At 35.8% G+C, this 20,556-nt stretch overlaps 1 long non-coding RNA gene across 1 annotated transcript; it reads left to right on the forward strand.

Moving 5' to 3' along the window:
• The first annotated feature begins 14,226 nt into the window (after positions 1-14,226).
• On the forward strand, positions 14,227-14,677 carry LOC124461230. Its single transcript, XR_006954974.1, has 3 exons — positions 14,227-14,320; positions 14,380-14,490; positions 14,572-14,677. It is a non-coding gene; the product is annotated as an uncharacterized LOC124461230 (long non-coding RNA).
• The last annotated feature ends 5,879 nt before the right edge of the window (positions 14,678-20,556 follow it).

Raw genomic sequence — 20,556 nt, forward strand, 5'->3', positions numbered from 1 at the left:
AAATACTTATTTGCGATCTTGCTTGCGGCGACTTTTCTGCATTGAAATCAAATTAAACACTCTTTTGAACTTTCACAGCGGAGTTTATCACAAGCTTGGTCAATGAATATTTAAAAATAGAACAAGGAGTAACGGCGAAAAACGAAACAAAGAATAAGAAGAAAATATTAAGAGCTCAAAATAAAAAGCTCAAAATACTCGTATCTTTTCTAATTTCTGAGCTTTGAAAGTTCTCATACGATCAAATTGAAACTGATTTATTTTTATAAAGAAAGCATTTACAGTTACAATCTTTTGCAGACTTGTGAGAAATACATTTTTCAACAATTCTGCATTAGAATCTCAAATTCGAAAAAAAAGACATACTATACTTTCGCGGAAATGTGTCGATATGTACATATAAAGAAAGTTGGAATAAAAAGGGCCAAAATAATTGAAATCAGAGTTAATCAAAATTTGTTCTGTTTGTAGGGTGAAATGGTATACTAAAGTCGCCAAAAAGTATGTAACAGGCAAAAGGAAGCTTTCCCGAACCCATAAAGTATATATATTCCTAATCAGCATCTACAGCCCAGTCGATCTAGATCTCGGAGACAATTAAAGCTAGAGCCACCAAATTTAGTATATAGACTCGTGTAGTATGTAAAGTGATCGAATTTATTTCAAATTTTAGCCACGCCCCTTTCCGGCCCCGCAATTTAACAAAATCATTTATCTTAGTATATGCGCACATATTGTATGTGTAAACATTTTGCCACGCTTCTTTTCGACCCCGTAATTTAAAAAAAACTCGATTACCTCCCGTAATTTTCCACATTGTGCAATCAATTTTGTCACACTTAATTTTTTAACTAATATCCAGCAAAATACCACATTTGATCAAAATCGAAGTAAGATACATATATCCAAGCACATAAACATTTTTCAATAAGGCCGAAGATGGCCGTTGGTTAATGGCGGCGCTAGTGTGCTCATATGGTTGAGTGAGCGATATACTGAAATATGCTTGTAAAAAGAGTGTGCACAAAATTTTTTTAAAATACATAAATACATTTGTTATTATAAATTTAAAATATTTGTTTAACTGGTGTATGGTATACCTAAGTCGGCGAGGCGTCTTACTTACTTCATTTTTATGAAGTATTATAAAATTGGTCAGATTTTTCTAACGCACAGAAGGAGACGTTTCCGACCCCATATAGTAAATATATTCTTGATCAGCATGAGAAGCTAAGTAGATATAGCCATGTCCGTCTGCCCCTCCGTCCGTCCGTCTGTGGAAATCAACTTTACGCCGTCATCTTAAGTGCTATCGGGATGAAATTTGATATTTGAGCTACTTATAGCCCGGAGCAAATAAAGTATGATAATTGTTAGGATCGCACCACTATGTACTAAAAAAAACACTTGCGTACGTTGCCGCAAATAGACCCTAGGTTGAAAAAACAAGGGTTCCATTCTCCTGTCTACGCTGCGCACTCCGAAAAATTATTAAAAAATCAGATGACAATCTTCAAAAACTTCATAGATGATAACGCTTTCAATGCATTAGAGCCGCGAACACCACTTTAAAATCGCCGAATTTATAATTCAATTGAATTTACAACAAAAAGGGCAGACGCAATACTTGACCTTCGACAACATTTTACCTCGAAGCATTTGGATGAAGATGTGGATCCCCTACAATTCTGGAAGGTAACTATAAGAATTTGCACTAACCTTTAGGAAAACTATAAATAACATTTCTATATTTTTCAGCACAATGATTCTAATTTGAAACATATCGTCCCAAAGATTTTATGCGTTCCTGCAACATCGACGGAAACGGAGCGTATGTTCAGCAAGGCTGAACTTTTAATTTTCGCTTAAAGCGGAAAATGTTGATATGCTTCTAGTTTTGCATAGAAAAGCATGGATAGAGTAAGTTTTTGTTAATTACACAATTCTCTGTCTTCTTATTCTTCAAGTTGATCTCTATTATCCCATGGATAGAGTATGTTTTTGTTAATTACGCTTTGTTTTGTTTTTTTATTTTTTAAGTTGCCAATAGTGTATAAGAAAAAGACATACATACATACATAAAGGACATGTATCAATCTGAACTGATACAAACATTTTGAGTTGCCTTACAAAGCAGTCTCGTGTCACAATGTTTGTCCTCAATGGACTCCTAAACCACTTAACCGATTATAACAAAATTCGCACACCATGTGCAGTTTGATCTAACTTGAAAGAGCATAGTTTAAATCTCAAATTATAGTCGCAATTTTAATTCATTGCTAATTATTTGTTTGCAATGCAAAACAAACCGATCAGCTGTGTGGCGTTGCCACTTAGTTCATTCTTTTTTCAGCTGGTTACCTAAATTTCGATTCTCACCACTTTAGCAAATATCGATAACAACAACAAAAATACTAAATAGTAGAAATCAGTTGAATTTTAAAATAACTGAAATTCCTGTACATTACACCACAAACACCGCGGAGCCCATAACAAGATCATATAAACAAATTGATGGATTTATTAGCAATTGCTCTGGGTGTTTAGTATGTCTGAAAACTTTCAATAGACAAACTCTTAAGCCACAAGGTCAACCAAAATAACCAAAAAAATCCGACGATGTCATAAGTCATTCATAATTGTTTCCCAAATATTTTGACGACATGTTATCCCTCGCAAGAACAAACTTTGTGGGAAAAATATAAAAATTGTATGACAGAAGACATCTTGCACCGAATTAGACAAACAAATCAATGCCAAAACATAGATTATACACCAGAGATGTACAATGAAGCATTGGTCTTGATCAAGGATTTATGTGCTCTTATTTTAAATTTACCACTTAATCATTATGGTATGCCATCACCTAATCGTCCAGCCACCGACCTAGTCAATACCGATTTACAACGAGAAAATCATTATGACCATGGAAGTTTAGAAACAATTATCATGAACAGTGAACCATTACTGACAGCAGAACAAAAAATTATTTATTATTTATCGGATTATGCTGGCTGTTGCTGCTGAACAAGGCGGTTTCTTTTTCTTGGATGCACCCGGTGGAACCGGTAAGACATTTTTAATATCGTTGATTCTTGCCAAAATACGGTCGCAACAAAAAATCGCATTAGCAGTAACATCATTGCGGCTACTTCACTGGATGGTGGGCGAACAGCACATTCAACATTCAAGCTGCCATTGGACGTTCTAAATAAACCAGATGCAATGTGTTACATCAAAAAGAATAGTGGAATAGCTGCAGTGTTGCGGAAGAGTTGTATAATAATTTGGGATGAGTGCACAATGGCACACAAATATTCACTTGAAACATTAAACAGAACTATGCAAGATTTAAACAGCAATAATAAACTTTTCGGTAATGCTATCTTACTTTTGTCTGGTGACTTCCGGCAGACCTTACCGGTTATACCTCGCTCTACTTTCGCGGATGAGATTAATGCATGTTTGAAACAATCATTCTTGTGGCGAAGTGTTGAAACACTTCGATTGACCATAAATATGCGAGTACAATTGCAAAATGATCTATCAGCACAAATATTTTCGGAACTACTAGATATTGGGAACGGTAAAATAGAACTGCAACCAAATACGCAATGAATTAAACTGCCAGACAATTTTTCCACTGTTGTTCAGGATAAAAATTAATTGATTCAGAGAATTTTCCCGGATATACAGAATAATTATTTGAATCATGAATGACTTAGTCAACGGGCGATTTTTTCAGATACAACAGTTGTTACCAGGCGATCTGATGTCTTTTAAATCAATCGATACTGTTGTTGATGAAAATGAAAGTGTAAATTTTCCGATTGAATTTTTAAATTCATTAGATATCCCTGGAATGCCACCACATAATCTTCGATTAAAGATTGGTTCTTCTATTATTAATCTCAATCACCTCAATTATGTAACGGTACGCGTTTGGTCATCAAAAAGATCACCGCTAAATAGATCTCAAGGTCAAACAATGTCCATTTGTGGTTTAGATTTGGAAAATCCATGTTTTTCTCATGGGCAACTATATGTTGCGTGTTCACGTGTTGGGAAACCGTCGAATCTATTTGTGTTAGCTGAAGACAGGTTAACCAAAAACATTGTGCACCGATTGGTGTTAAATATAATTGGAATTGAAAGTATTTATAATTAAAAAAAATAGATATTAATCTTTAAAAGTTTAAGACTGTCTGCCTTGCCTACCGCGTCACATGTTATTTACTGTATTATACTGTAATATACTTATATTTGTTATAAAATTAAATGGAAAAAATAAATCTGATAAATTTTTATTTTGTACCTATTGATTTCTGCTTAATATCAAGTGTAAGAACGTTTTAATTAATTGTGTTTAACGTACTTCCCCTTCAAATTTTAATCCAGTGAAACAACATTTTCGTCTTTGTTCGTACATAAATAATTTCATTGTACTGAAGGGTTAGCGGACGTTGACGATACTATGCGCAGTACGTTCAAGTGGCCCCTACGACACCAGGACAAAGCCTGTTACGCGCGAGCCCAAGCAGATAACTGCCCACCTCCCACCCGACCGACCGAGGGGTGCAGCCGTATAACGCACGGCACGAATCGCGTGGACAAAATACACAATAGAAAAGACAGACAAACAAATAATACTATAGCTATCTATTAACTAAATGGGATAGGATAGATGTTTTAAGCATATAAACAGAAAACTCTGAGCCGATTACAGGGAATAGAAGGTTGTAATCAGAGCAGAGGACCCTAAAAGGTTCATGCATAGCATAGTTAGAAGAACAACGACTAAGGGATAAAGGTATCAAAGGATGTCTACTCCGTCTACATGGTACCGACAGATTCACCTGAGCTAATAACTCAGGCGAGTCGATATCACCAATTAGCAGCTAGTTAGGGACGGAAGGTTAATCAAGAGAAGTCTACTAGAATACGAAGGCAAATTGACATTGCGATCCCAGCTTAAGCCACGAAGAGCAAATAGCAAGAACTGCTTTTGAACGGATTCTAGTCTAATCTGGTGCGACTCATAATGAGGTGACCAAATGCAAGATCCATACTCTAAAATAGGACGGACAAGCGAAGTAAAAAGAACTTTAGTTGTATAGGGGTCATCAAATTCTTTTGACCATCTTTTAATGAAACCCAGGACACTCATGGCCTTTGCGACCGTGGTGGAAATATGGGTGTTAAAATTTAACTTATGGTCCATAAGTACGCCCAAATCATTCATATTATTTAGACGTTCTATTCTATTGTATTGTTAGAGGCTTCGGACTTTTTGCCATTTTTATGCAGAGGAATAATATACGACTCCTTCCAAATAGATGGAAAAGAGGAAGATTCTACAGACAATAGAAACAATTTTAAAATGGGTTTGCATAATGCGTTTGCACAGAACCTGAGTACACATCCAGGAAGACCGTCTGGCCCCGGAGAATAAACAGGTTTACTTAATTTAAGTTCGCTAAGAATAGAACTTTCATCAATCACTGGATTGAAAATGCAATTAGCCTTTTTTAAATGATAAGGATACGGACTTGCTCGATATTCCGTTGAGGAATAAGTTGTTTTGAAAAAACTCGCAAACATATCGGCAATTGCCTGATCAGTGCTCGCTTTTTTATTTTGAAAAGTCAAAAAAGATGGGTTCACAGACGTCTTTCGTTTAGAATTAACAAAATTATAAAATTGTTTAAAGTTGCTGGCAAAGTCAGTCTTACGAAAGCACCTAGTTAGAGGTAACTCATTTGAACCAAGTAATGGTGAAAGCAAGGGCAAATCAATTTTTAAATTTAATGTAGGATGAAATTTGTCTTCTGGAAGAACAAATGGTTCGATCCTAGAAACCTCACAATAAGAAGAATCCAATACAAAAATAAGATCTAACGATTTTCCATTAGAATTTAAGACAGGATTGACTTGGGATAAAGATAAGCCTAGAAGGCCATCAATAAAGTCATGTGACAAAGAGGGCAGCAACGTGGTAGATTCATCTGTTAGTGACCATGCTAAAGCGGGTAAATTAAAATCACCTACAACTATGAGCATGTCTTGACTCGAAACTAAAGAGGAGACAAACTGAATTGCCTCTAAATGATTTAAATATACCACCATGTCTGACAATGGTGGAATATAGGAACAAGTAATGAAAGCATTAAAAGATTTAAAATTTACTTTAACACCGACAAACTCCTGGGTACTAGAAAATTGAATCATTTCAGATGATAAAGCATCATCAACAGCTATCAGAACGCCACCATCTATGCGAGAAATCCGGTCACGTCTGAATATAGAAAAGTTTGAAAAAAACCGATGCATCAGCAATATCAGGTTTTAGCCACGTGTCTGTAAAAGCTAGAATGTTATGCTCAAAAGAAAGACTATCTGCATAGAGATTAGGAAGTTTAGATTTCAGTCCTCTAACGTTCTGGTAACCCAGGTTAAGGGACAAAGCTAGTTTTTTGACATACCAGCAGATGCTGATGTGGCAGGAATAGTATTAGTTGTTGTTGTTGGCAAGCAAATCGGTTGCCGATTTTTCCTTTTTACAGTATATTCCTTAACTATTATATGTTTCGGCCAAAAATCTTCTCGACATATAGTGTCGAAGATATTGGCAGAAACACTAATTTTAAAGGACGAAATGTCCCGAGAATAAGAAAATTTAAGCTTCTCCACCGCAATATTCGAGACGTTAACTTTCTTCCGAATATAGGCTATTACATCATCAGATGTGACAACAGGGTCTAGCCTAGAAACAAATATATGTTTCTTTGGAGGTATGCCAACGAGAGGCCGCGGTCCCGAAGTGTCAGCCGCAGCAGTAACGTTGGACAAGTCACCCACAGCAGCAGTCAACTTGTTTACGGGGCCCTCGATACTTTTAGAACTATCGGCAATTTCCATTGGAATGGGTAATTGCCCAGACACATCGGACACTACAATAGGCATCGTTTTTAAGAGATCATTCCCAGGTGATACCGGTAATTCATTACTAATAGCATTCACAACCGGGCTCTTAAACGATATCAATTGCTGTACATTAGGAGTGGACGGTGCATGAGACCGGTCGGGGACGATAAGAGACGCTGGCGGATCTACAGATACAGAAACACCCCAAGGACTGGTCCTTTTACGTTTCGGAGACTCATTCATAAGCGATAAACTTCTGAACTGAGTCTCCACCGCAGTAAACTCCGCTTGGAGTTTATTAAAACCTGCCCTTAAAGTGTCAAAACTATCTCTAGTCCAGAGGTAGGCGCCCATAGCCCGTGCGGGCACTTTTGCTCGGCAATTGCTCGTGTGGCCTGTGTGCATGCCGATGTGAGCACGAAGTACAAGTTGAGAGCGTAAAAAAACAGCTAGTGTCGCACAGACTTTTGACGAAAGCAGTACTATGTCGCTTTGTTACGCAGCTACACGTAGAAAAATTAATGCTTCACTTTCGTACATGGCAACTTTAAAAATATTTTGCCATTATTTATATTTTGTCCCTATAGGGTAAAAAGTATATTATAATATAAGCGAACATGCATAATGTAATATAAATGTAAGATATACATGTATGCACATATATGTATAGTTTGAAAAATATATACATATAATAGCCGATACAAAATATGCATTCATTTTTATGACATTAAGGTAAAAGGAATCCAAGACTCATGACTGTACTTTGTTTTTTAAGGCGATTCGGTAAAAAAGGGTTGTGGGAAAATTCCGCAGTTTCACTTGCAGTTTAATTTTTTTATTCGTTTCTTCACATACGATTCGCGCAGTGTAAAGCAGCTTACGCACACAAGCAAGCGCACGCATACATTGACAGTTTGATCTGGCTCTCTTTGTACCTACCCCTGCTCTAGACCGCCTCACGAAAGAGCGCATCTCATTCTCGACCTCCCGGCAAGCATCACATCCATATTTTAAGCCACCACCTTTAGCAATAGACTCCTTGATTCTGCCTGTGTAACCTGCACACTTAACGTGAACCGCATTGTCACACAACCAACAAAGAATATAATCATGGGAGTCAACCGCATTAGTGGCAACTATGCAATTATTTTTTGAGCAGACAACCATATCAAAAAGTTTAATTTAATTGAAAAAAGAAATACAAAAAAAATAAAAATTCTAAAGGTTAAAAATCTGTGTATAAGAATATACTGACCAGTTCTGACACAAGGGTTAATGTGCAGAGTAAGCCTTCACAACTAAAGAATAAAAAGAAATGAAAGCACAAAAACAAAAACACGTATTACAGAGCCGCGGGTAGGCAATAGACGAGAGCGCAAATCAATCAAGAATAGGAAAGAGCGGGAGAGCGCGTCAAATTGAACACATGCAACAACAATTTGTACGCAAGAGCGCGAGAGTTAGTTAAAACGGTAAAGACACAAAAGCAAAAGAGATAGACAAAACAACAACACCGCTAATGCAAGTATTGTTGTAAGTTTTGATGTTATTTAAATTTAAACAAAAGCGACAGCAAGAATTCGCGAAATGAAAATAAAATTCGGATGTTGAAATTATTATTAATTAAACCGATAATGAATTTAAAAGTTATAGAAAAGTATTTAATCGCGAGAAAAAATAAAAGTTGATAAGCGCAAAAAAACATCGTCAGTAAAACCCTATCAAGAACGTTTGAAAAATTATCTCAAAGTGCGTAGTAGAATTTTTGGAAGCAACCCAAGTTTAACTCGGTCACGACCAAAGAGATCTACTATTCGATTGCGAACTTTTTGGAAAGCAGTTAGACAAACTAAGCGTTTACTTATTTCGTCAATGATTCATGAAAAGTCGGATGGAAGATTGTATGCGGAAGTATCATTTTTAAATTTTCGTGAACAAGGTCTTTTAGATACCGGCGCGAACATAAGTTGCGTGGAGTCGACTTTGGCTTCAGAAGATTGGTCAAAGTATCCAAAGTTTCGTCGTATTTCTTCCCAAGTTAAAACAGCGGATGGACAAGATAAACCAGTCTTCGGTTTCATTACGCTAGATATTACCTATAAAAACCAAACTAGACCGATAAAGTTATTCATCATACCGTCCATTCAGAAAAGGATGATATTGGGAATAGATTTTTGGAAAGCGTTTCAATTAGCGGTTTGTTATCAGCTTTAGATTACGAAAGCGAATTCAGAATTCCAGATAGTAAAGAGGAACAGTTATACCTATTATCTGACTGTCAAAAGTGACAACTTTAAGCCATTATTGCATTATTTCCGTCATTTGAAAGAAAAGGGCTTGGGAGAACAACGTTGATTAAACATCATATAGATGTCGGATGAGCAAAACCGATTAAGCAAAGGTTTTACCCCGTATCCCCAGCAGTGGAAAAATTAATGTATAGCGAAGCTTATCGAATGATAGAGTTAGAAGCTATAGAGTTATCAAATAGTCCGTGGAGTTCTCCGATGCGATTAGTAGTATAACCTGAAAAAGTGAGATTATGTCTAGATGCTAGAAAGATAAATGCGTGTACGACAAAGGATGCATATCCGTTACCAAGTATTGATGGGATATTCGCACGGCTTCCTCGGGCCGAAATCATTACTAAAATCGATCTTAAAGATGTGTATTGGCAAGTGGAATTATCAGAAGAATCTCGTGGAATCACAGCATTTACTATTCCAGGAAGTCCTTTGTACCAATTTCGAGTAATGCCATTCGGATTGTGCAATGCCCCGCAAACTATGTGCAGGTTGATGGGTGAAGTCATTCCAGCGGATTTAAATTTGTTTTGGATATCTTGATGATTTATGTGTAACAGCAGATTTTGTTTCACATATATCAGTATTGATGAGGTTAGCGGATCAATTTCGTAAAGCGAATCTAATTTTAAATCTCAAGAAGAGTCAGTTTTGTGTGACCGAAGTTAAATATTTAGGGTACATAATTGGCAGAGGAGGAATTTCAACTGATCCAAGCAAGGTTGAATTGATTTTGCAATGGCCTACACAAAAGTCCCTAAAACAAACGCGTGGATTTTTAGGATCAGCAGGATGCTATCGAAGATTCATCGCAAACTTTTCAGAAATTGCAGTGCCGATTACAGATTTGCTAGGAAAGAAAACGAAATTTGAATGGACAGATAGTGCGCAGAAAGCTTTTGATGATCTCAAAAGACAACTGACGACTGCTCCAGTTTTGCAAAACCCAGATTTTAGTAAAAAGCTAATATGTGATGCAAGCGATGTTGGTGTTGGTGCAGTTTTAGTACAATTGGATTTGGAAGGTGAAGAAAAACCCATAGCCTATATGTCCAAAAGCTAAACGCGGCACAAAAAAATTACAGTGTTACGGAACGTGAATGCTTAGCCGTAGTTTAGGGTGTAGAACGTTATCATTGTTATCTAGAACTTTAAGATTTTGAGATTGTTACAGATCATGCCAGTCTATCTTGGTTGATGAAGCAGTCTAATCTTAAAGGGCGTCTAGCGAGATGGGCTATGCAATTGCAAGGTTATAAATTTGAGATAAGTCATAGAAAAGGACGAGAACATATAGTACCAGATGCATTGTCGCGTATGTACTCCGAAGAGATCGCACAATTAGACTCATTTGGGCCAAAAATTAATTTATCTTCAGACTGTTTTAAGGATGAAGAGTATCAAAAACTAAAGCAGAAAGTACTACAAAATGTGCAGTCCTACCCTGATGTCAAAGTCATGGATAACTTGGTTTATATTAGGACTGAACATAATGATGGTACCGAGGAGTGCAGAAAGAAAATGTGGAAATTGTGGGTGCCGCAAAGAATGACCGCAGAAGTTATATCACGTGCGCATGATTCCACTATTACAGCTCATGGAGGCATGGTAAAAAACCGTGGAACTAATAAAAAGACATTTATATTGGCCAGGGATGGTTTCCGCGATTCTAGAATATGTGGGTAATTGTGAGGTATGTAAGTGTACTAAACCTCCTAATAGGACATTAAAACCACCCATGGATAAACAGGCAGTGTCTGAACGACCGTTTCAACGTTTGTACATCGACCTCTTAGGACCATATCCAAGGAGTAGAAAAGGAAAAATAGGTTTACTTATTGTATTAGATCATTTGACCAAATTTCAATGGCTTTGTCCAGTGAAAAACTTCACGACAAAACCAATTATAGAGTTTCTTCAAAGTCAGATTTTTCTATCCTATGAAGTGCCAGAAATTTTAGTAAGTGATAATGGAGTGCAGTTTAAATCGAACGAATTTAATTCATTTTTAACTACGTTTGGAGTTCAGCATACTTATACAGCTGCTATATATATACTACAGCTATTTAAAATCTGATCAAACAGAGTGGGATACCCATATCCAAGAAATAAGTTGTGCCTTAAGAAATAGTTATCATCAAAGTTTAAAGATATCTCCATACCATGCGGTATATGTATTAGATATGATAACACATGCAAGTCAATATAAACTGCTAAGGAATTTAACAATGTTAGATGAACCAGTAGTACAGCTTGATCGAGATGATCAGCTTAAATTATTACGATTAAAGTTACGGGAGAACTTGAAAAGTGCATATGAACAACAAGCCCAGCAATATAATTTAAGAACCAGGCCTATCTGTTTCAAAGTTGGTCAGGAAGTTTTTAGAAGCAATTTTGTTCAGAGCAATTTTAGTAAAGGAATTAATGAGAAACTTTGCCCGTCGTTTCTTAAAGCTCGTGAAGGATATTCGCCAATAAATATTGTAATATCACAGACTTTTACATTTCTGTTGAAATCGTGACGTTGAATAAACTAATAAACCACCTGGTGTAATGTACACGAATTACAGTTATTTTAAAATTCAACTGATTTCGATTATTGGCATCCCCATCATTTTGCTAGATTGGATTTTTCAATATCTTTCTAAGCGTACACAAAAGGTCCTCTTTAAGTCTTCATTTTCTAAGACCATCCAAGTGACCTCTGGAGTACCTCAGGTTAGTCATTTGGGTCCATTGCTATTCACTCTTTTTATAAATGATCTTCCATTGGTAGTGTCTTATTCTCAAGTGCTTATGTACGCGGATGATGTCAAGCTTTACCTCAGTTTTAAAGACATACCGTCTTCTTGCCTACTTCAATCGGATCTTAATGATCTTCAGAGTTGGTGTGAAACAAACCTATTAAACCTTAACGGCTCTAAATGTAAAGTTATGTCTTTTTATAGATGCATTCCATACTTAGCAACTTATTATCTTAACGACACTGCCTTAGAGCGGTTAGATATTATCAATGAATGAGGTGTTCTTAAGGACCATAAATTAACTTTTAATCCTCATATTTCTGCTACAGTTAGTAAAGCTATCAATGTTCTTGGGTTTGTAAAACGATGGTCAAAAGAGTTTCACGATCCGTACACAACCAAAATTCCGTATACTTCATTAATCCGTCCTATTTTAGAGTACGGATCTTGCATATGGTCACCTCAATATGAGGCGCACCAAAGTAAAATTGAATCTGTTTAAAAGCAATTTCTGCTTTTTGCTCTTCGCGGTCTAAATTGGGATCGCTATGTCAATCTGCCATTATACTCCAGTAGGCTTCTTTTAATCAATCTTCCTTCTTTAATTAATCGTAGAGTAATGCTTGGTGCTATCTTTATTCATAAACTTTAAATAGGTGAAATAGACCCTCGTGAGCTATTGAACCAGTTAAACCTATCTGTACCCCGTAAACCTACTAGAAATTTTATTCCTCTATGCTTAAAACACTGTAGTTCTAACTATTCTTTGCATGAACCTTTTCGAGTCCTATGTTCTGATTACAATCTTCTGTATCCCGTAATCAGATCAGAAGCCTCTCTTTCCCTTGTGAAAAACAAGAATTCGGGAAATGAAAAAAAAATTCGAATGTTGAAATTATTATTAATTAAACCGATAATGAATTTAAAAGTTATGTAAAAGTATTTAATCGCGAGAAAAAATAAAAGTTGATAAGCGCAAAAAAAACACGTCCGTCCTCCGCAACAAGTAAAAGTTGAAAAAAAGGGTTATAGTAGTAGAAAGTCAAATAAGGAGATCACCATATTTTTTTACAAATACCATCTGTGTGAAAAAGCATAGTGGACTCCATGACTGATGTTCTCTTATTGTTCCTCTTAGATTGTTTATTATAATGTAATATAACAAAAACTTTGGCCACAGCAACGCGTGACCTGGTCAGCTAGTATATCTATGTATAAAATGTACATATATTTGAATTTTATGTTTTGCGAAATAAATGATAAAATTAAAAAATCATTAAAATTGCATTAATTTTAGCTTACAACATTTATGTGCAACAAATTAATAATTGTTTAAATATATGGTGTTTCAGTAAACGATACTAACGATAGTATCGAATTTTTACTTTTAAAATATCGGATGGCGCTACTATCGATAGTTTCCCAGCTCTACCAATGACGTAGTAGGCAGCAGTAAGCAGAGCCGATTTATATTGACTTTTACATTGTATTGACCCTCTGCAAGGAAATAATTAGCTTTATTAAAAAACATAAATTTCGATTATGTTGTAAAGTTGCTTTTAATATGGATTAGAGAGCTGCACGGCTTCACTCAATACATACATATAAAGAAATGAATAGACTCGAATTGAATTAAATTGAGTGAGTGCTTGCTAACACTGCAGTGAATGTGTGTGAGTGTGAATGTATATTCCCTTCAGTACCAAATTGTCGCCGTTGACAATGTCGCCCAATTGTCCGAGCCACAGACGTCGGCAGAGAAAAATTCTGCCAGCGTTTTTATGCTGAGGTTACCCGACGGCACCCGAACGAACCAATTTCGTTAGCGAAACCCGATCGGCTGCCGAAAAAAAAATTGCCGGAAAAAAATGAATATTTCTCATTCGAGACTGTGTTGTTGTTTTTTACTTTCTTTTGTATTTCTGTTCGCGTTGCTGTGTACTTTTCGTTTTTCTGAGCACGCAGTGAAAATATATTGTATTAGTGATTTCTAATTGATTTTTGATATAAATAAAGGTAAGTGCTATTTAAATATTATCTATATAATGTACACAAATAGTGAATAGTAATTTTGTTGGCAAAGTATTAAATTAAATTAATAGCATTAATTATAATCGAATGCTAATCAAAAGAGTAAGAAAATATGAGTACAGAGAGTGAAAGGAAAACAAAGTATTTTGCCAACAAAATTAAATCCAGTTCGACCCCGGGCTGTGCCAAAAGATAACATTTTTTTTTTATTTTGTAATAATTTAATTTTTTTTCTCGCAAAAATAAAACATTAGCAACTGGTTTAGAAATAATTGACTTCAAGAACAGCATTACCTCGGAAATTCATAAAAGCTAGTAAGTACACAGGTGCTGTATGAAAAGCACAAAATTATAATTCTTTTTTATATTTGCAGACCTCTCAAGTAGATGGAGACAACTCCCTCTTGTGAAGAGCCACAACCTGGATAAGAAACACAAAAAGTTGAGCCTTGCAACCTATCTAAAGGCTTTGAACATTCTTCTCGGTAAGTACATTAATTACTGAAAAACGTTAGTTTTGATATTATAATTCATTTCATTTTAATATCTTAAATTTTTTATTCCAGAAGCAGTTTAAAACACTTTCCCGGGGCAGCCTCCGGAAGTTGGGCTTCAGAATGCAATGGCCTGAGCTTAAAATACGGACAACAAAACAAAAAATTGAAAATTGAAGCAGCAGCTGTTAAATAAGCTTAATAAAAAATAAATAAAATAAAATAAATTCAATTATTTTATATTTTTTTATGTATTTTGAATTGTTCTTCTAGTCCATAGGACAAAATGGGGAAATTGTCCTTCTAGTCCCTAGGACAATCTAGCGATAATGTCGCTTTCGTCCCTAGGATAATATAGCGATATTGTCGTTCTCGTCTCTAGGACAAACTTTGGAAAATGTCCCTCTGGTCCCTCTGACAAACTAGCGATATTGTCCCTAGTTTCGTCTAGAGGGGGGACTAGAGGACAATTGTCGCTCAATGGTCCCGTGCACAAGACCATTGAGTGACATTTGTCCTTCTGGTCGCCAGGCTGTCTATTAGTCGCCGGGACTAGAGGGACAAAAACGACAAAGCGGCGACACAATGCTTGTTTGTCCCGGCGTTCGGCAAGACATTTGGACATTTGTCTTGGCGACTGGAGCGACAACTGTCGCTAGGTTGTCGTTCCGGTCTTGAAAGCTAGGACATGCAATCCCCGGCAATTCCGGCAATCCCCGGCAACCGGTACTGAAGGGTTGCTTCTCATAACTCACAGCATCCAACGAAAAAAGTCCGAATGAATGAAGTATAAAGCGGAATGAAAAATTTGGCTAACACAATTCGAATTCGAATTCATTCGAGTTATAGCTTACAAATTTTGTACAGTCATTCCGTTTGTGTCGCTGAAAAGAAATGGTAGTGGAAACAGAAACCCCAGGCAACTCTGTATGTAATTTTCAGTGTTTTTTTGTCTTTTGTTTTGTGTTCATTATTGTATTGTAGTAATATGATTAATAAATTATTTTCTTTGTGCTTACAATTAGATAAACATCTCTGTAACTGTGACCTGTCCATAAATGTTACCTTTATAATTTTTTTCAGATTTAATTTAGTTTTATTGAAATATATAGGTTGTGAGAAGCGCAAAAAAAATGCATATGAAATAAAGAACAAGCTTGATAGTGGCATGTATAATCTAATTGAGAAGAAGGGGCGCAGCGAAGTTTGGCAATTTTTCTCCAAAATAATTAATGCTGATGGAGAGGAGCTGGCTGAGTTACTAGCCTGTATTATGTGTCGTCCTTTAAAAATTGTAGATGACTCCGGCTTTAAAAAGGTGGCGCAGTTTTTAATTAACGTTGGGTCGTCCTTTGGATCCAACGTGGACTTGGAAAAATTGTTACCGCATCCAACCACTGTTTCCCGAAACATAGCAGCTATCTACGAGGCACATTTTGGCCCAATAAAAGGTGAAATCGAAAAATATAAAGCCTCCGGATACTCTCTCACAAGTGACATATGGACCGACAATTATCCATTATCCATTACATAAAAGATAGAATCCTTGTTGATCGACTCATGGCTATGAAGTCAATGAAGATGTCCTGTACAGGTATATATCTCATGACCATAAGTTGTATAGTCGAATTCAAATGATTTTTTTTTAATTATTAGGTTTAAATATTCGGTCTAAAATTCAAGAGATACTGCAAAGCTTCGGATGTGATCTAGAAATCGACAATCCAGTTATAGTAGCCGATCGTGGGTCAACCTGATAAGAGCCTTTGAAGACTTTGAGAAAATACATTGTGTAAACCATCTTCTCAACAACGCTGTGGAAAAGGCTATTGCTGCTGTTCCTGAGATGGGTCACATCGTCTATTTTGTACCAAGATTGTTAAATATTTCAAAAAGTCTGGAATGAACTCCTCGTTAGGTTTTTCCTTAAAAAGTTTTTGCCCAACTCGTTGGAATACAGTGTATTACCTTTTAAAGTCAGTTGAAACCTATTGGATTGAGGTAACAACGATTTTAAAAGACAGAAATCAGACAGGTAGAATTGAAGGCATCAACATCAACCATTTAGGTTCCATAGTCCGAGTGCTGGAAGCTTTTGAACAAACTTCAAAAAAACTGGAAGCAAGCAATAGTCCAACCATTCACCTCATTGTCCCAAATATTAACAGAAAACTTGTCAGTGCGATTGCTCCGATATTCACCTCATTCAGTCACTGAAATCTGCTTTACACATTCAAATATTTTCCACAATACTTCCGAATTTATCTAAGTAGCATTACCTAGCCTTGTTTCTTTTTCCACCCGCAAACAAACTAATTAAATTTTCATCCACTGAAAAAGAGACTGTTATTAAATATAAATAAAATTATGTTCTTGCATTCCAATATGAAATATAAATAAATGTACTAAAATAAAAGCAAAAAATAAAACGAGTTTACATTTCATTGGTTTTTGTCTCTTTCTCTCTTTCTTTTCTATTATACAAATAAATGAAGTGAAAAACTACTTGGCAACTCGAATCCATTCGAAACCAACTCACTTTTTTTACCTGTCACAATTCATTCAATTCTCTTTTGTGTTTTAGCTTTGTGTGTATGAGTCCTGTGCTAGAGCACTCACTCACTTGTACTTGTTCGGCCTCGCACTCGAACTCAGTCAACTAATTTTGAGCATTGTCAATTCGAATAAGGTTTTTTGACTATTCATGCAGCTCTCTAATATGGATTAAACAGAAGCACATGTGAGGTAACACAGTGCCAGATTGCATTTTTAAGTCGTAAGAAAATTGTGCGAAGCCGAACAAGTATGAGGTAGTGTGTGCTCTAGCACATGACTTAATCACACAAGGTTAAAGGTTAATGGTTTTTCACTTTTTGTACAATACAACCATCGAGAGAAATGGTATATTTAAGTTGCCAAAATGTATGTAATAGGCAGAAGGAAGCTTTTTCGACCCCATAAAGTATATATATTCTTGATAAGCATCAACAGCCGAGACGATCTAGCCTTGTCCGTCCATCAGTATGATCTCGGAGACTATAAGAGCTAGAGCCACTAAATTTGCTATGTAGTCTCGTGTAGTATGTACAGTTGTCGAGTTTGTTTCAAATTTTTACCAAGCCTTTTGCCGCCCACGGAAATTAAATAAAACCGATTTTCTTAACAGTATACTAACTAGAGAAACTAAAATGTATACTTGCTTAGTCAATGCGCACATTTTGTGTGTAAAGACTTTGCCATGACCCTTTTCGCCCCCGTAATTTAAAATAATTCGATGACCTTGTGCAATCAAATTTGGCACACTTAAATTTGATACTAATATCTAGCAATATACCAAGTTTGATCAAAATATATGAAAATAGCCAAGTTATTTATATGAACTTTTTCCATAAGGCCGGAGTTGGCCGGTGGCTGGTGGGGGCGCTAGGGTGCTCATATGCTTGTGTGAGCGAGATACTAAGATACATATGCTTGTGAAAAGAATGTGAACAGAATTTTTTTAAAATACGTAAATTTGTTATTATAAATTTGAAATATTTGTGTTACTGGTGTATGGTATACCTAAGTCGGCGAGGCGACTTACTTACTTCATTATTTTTAATGTATATATACACTCGTAATATATGTATATACTTCATTCTTCTTCCTTCCCATCCCGTTTTGGCACACTGTGTGCGCTTTTGTATATTGATATTGACTGTAACTTGTGTTCTATTAATCTATTTAATGTTTTATATAAATGACTATCACATTAGAATTTCATAGGGATACTCCAATTTCTTCACCTATTTTTCTTCTAAAACTATATGATAAAGTAATCCGATCCGGCTGAGTTCGAGAAATACAACCTGTGAGTATATGTATAAATTATATTAAAGTGTTTTAATATTCATTTTTATTTATTTGTTTGCAAGCGTATTTTGGTTTCCAAATAAACGGATTGCGACTTATTTTTAAGATTAGTTTTAATATTTTTTACGAGCGATGCGTCTTGTATGGGGTAGAGACCGGAAAGAAAAGGGAAGACGATTGACAGCTCACCAGCGTAGCCAAACCCTTGGACACCCTGTCACCTTGCGAAACACATCGATATCGCGATATCTATCGCCAAGCATCTGTGAATGTAGGCGCCAAATCGAAGAACCATAAGCATTGGCCGGCTTATGTTACCCAGTGATCGTGGCCACTCCCAATATTGCAGTTGCATCCGCTATTGCCTCCTGTCCTTGTTAACTTATACAAGTCTACATTCAAAATTTCAGGTCTACAGTCTACGGAGGGTATGAAATCGTCGTCCTGATCAAGAATATTTTTATCGTCGGAGATGCTTTCTTCTATACGTTGCCTATTGCAAGGGTATAAAAATGAGAGCATGTTATGAAACATAAAAATATCAAAAAAAATCGATAAGAAAAACAACTTGTTATGATTAATTGAAAATAAAAGTAGGCCTTGTGTTTCTTTTGTCATTATAAATAATAAATAAATAAATAAATAAATATCAAAGAAGCTAACATCGGCTATGCCGAAGTTTATATACCCTTTCAGTCCTTGGCAATAATATTTTTACATGTCAAAATTCTTTTTCTGCAACTCAATTCTTTAATACACAAATAAAACTTTCAAATTATTACACTTTTTACTACAACTTTTTCTTCTTTCCTCATTTCCTTAACAAACACTGCACACATAGCGTTTACGTAGCGTTGCGTCTGTGTGTGTGTGGTCGGCTTTCTTCATTTCGACCAATGACGTAGTAGGCAGCAAGCAGCTCTGCCGGCACCGATTTATAACGAGTGTAACTTGTGTTCTATTTATCCAATCAGATTTTGGGATCTGATGTTTTATATCCAATACTATCACATGAGTAAATTTCATAGCGATACTCCAACTGCTTCACCTACTTTTCGTATAAAACTATATGATACAGTGGTCCGATCCTACAGATTTTAAGACGGACTTGGCTATATCAACTTAGCTTCTCATGCTGATCAAGAATATATATACTTTATGTGGTAAGAAACATCACTTTCTGTGCGTTACAAACATCTGATCAATTTTTTAATGCCCTCTGCAAAGGTATAAAAATAATTTTAGCGCCATGTTTTAAATTTTTTTTTCAAAGAATTTAATCATTGCCCAAGTCTGGACAGATTTTAAATATACTTAACAGCAATAAAAAAAATGGCATTAAAAAAAATCAATGGCAATGAAAAATTTTTCATTAGATTAAAAAAAATCGATTCCATTAAATCTGTTGTCATTAGAATTGACAATGAAAAGTAATGAACCATTTTCGTTTAGCATTAAATAATGCTAATGAAAAAACAATTTCATAAGCATTATAGTTAAAAATTTACGAATCAAGAAAACTTGCAGCGTTATTTTTAAATTTACTAATATGATAGTTTTGGAAATCAAACACAAGATTCCAAAATTTCCAATTCGACCGGATAAATAGAGCACAAGTTACAGTCAATATAAATCGGGTCTGATCAAACGCTGCCGACAGCGCTGCCTGCAGTCTACTACGTCATTGCTCGAAATCAACAGAACAGACACAAACACAGACGCAATACTACATAACCTGCATATGTATGCGTGATCGCTGATATATGAATGTACATTATACACATGCAATGGTATTTCAAAAGAGTTTAAAATGGGCAGGTACAAATGGTGCATTACCATTGATTTTTTCCTTTCCCTTTAGCTTATCATCTTTCGGTAGATCTCAACACTGCTTTTGAAGGGTTATAGGTAAATGTTGCACAATGACTTTTGATGATGCTAGACTCATGCTGAACAGTAAGACAAGAACTCACATCGAGTTAGGTCCGGGTAATGCTAAGGCATTCGACAAGGGTCCAGAGTAGACTGTCCAGACCGGAATTGACTGCCAAACCGATAGCAAATGAGTAATAATAATGTGAAAATTCAAATTACTTTTGACCACATTTGAAACTTAATACTTTAAACGCGTTTATCACGAAACCCGACCCAGTTATTGGAAAACTTTAAATAAATAGTGCGTTTGGTTGAGAATTCGTGTAAATA

This window comes from Drosophila willistoni, unplaced genomic scaffold (genome assembly GCF_018902025.1).
Source record: "Drosophila willistoni isolate 14030-0811.24 unplaced genomic scaffold, UCI_dwil_1.1 Seg277, whole genome shotgun sequence".
Classification (NCBI taxonomy): domain Eukaryota; kingdom Metazoa; phylum Arthropoda; class Insecta; order Diptera; family Drosophilidae; genus Drosophila; species Drosophila willistoni.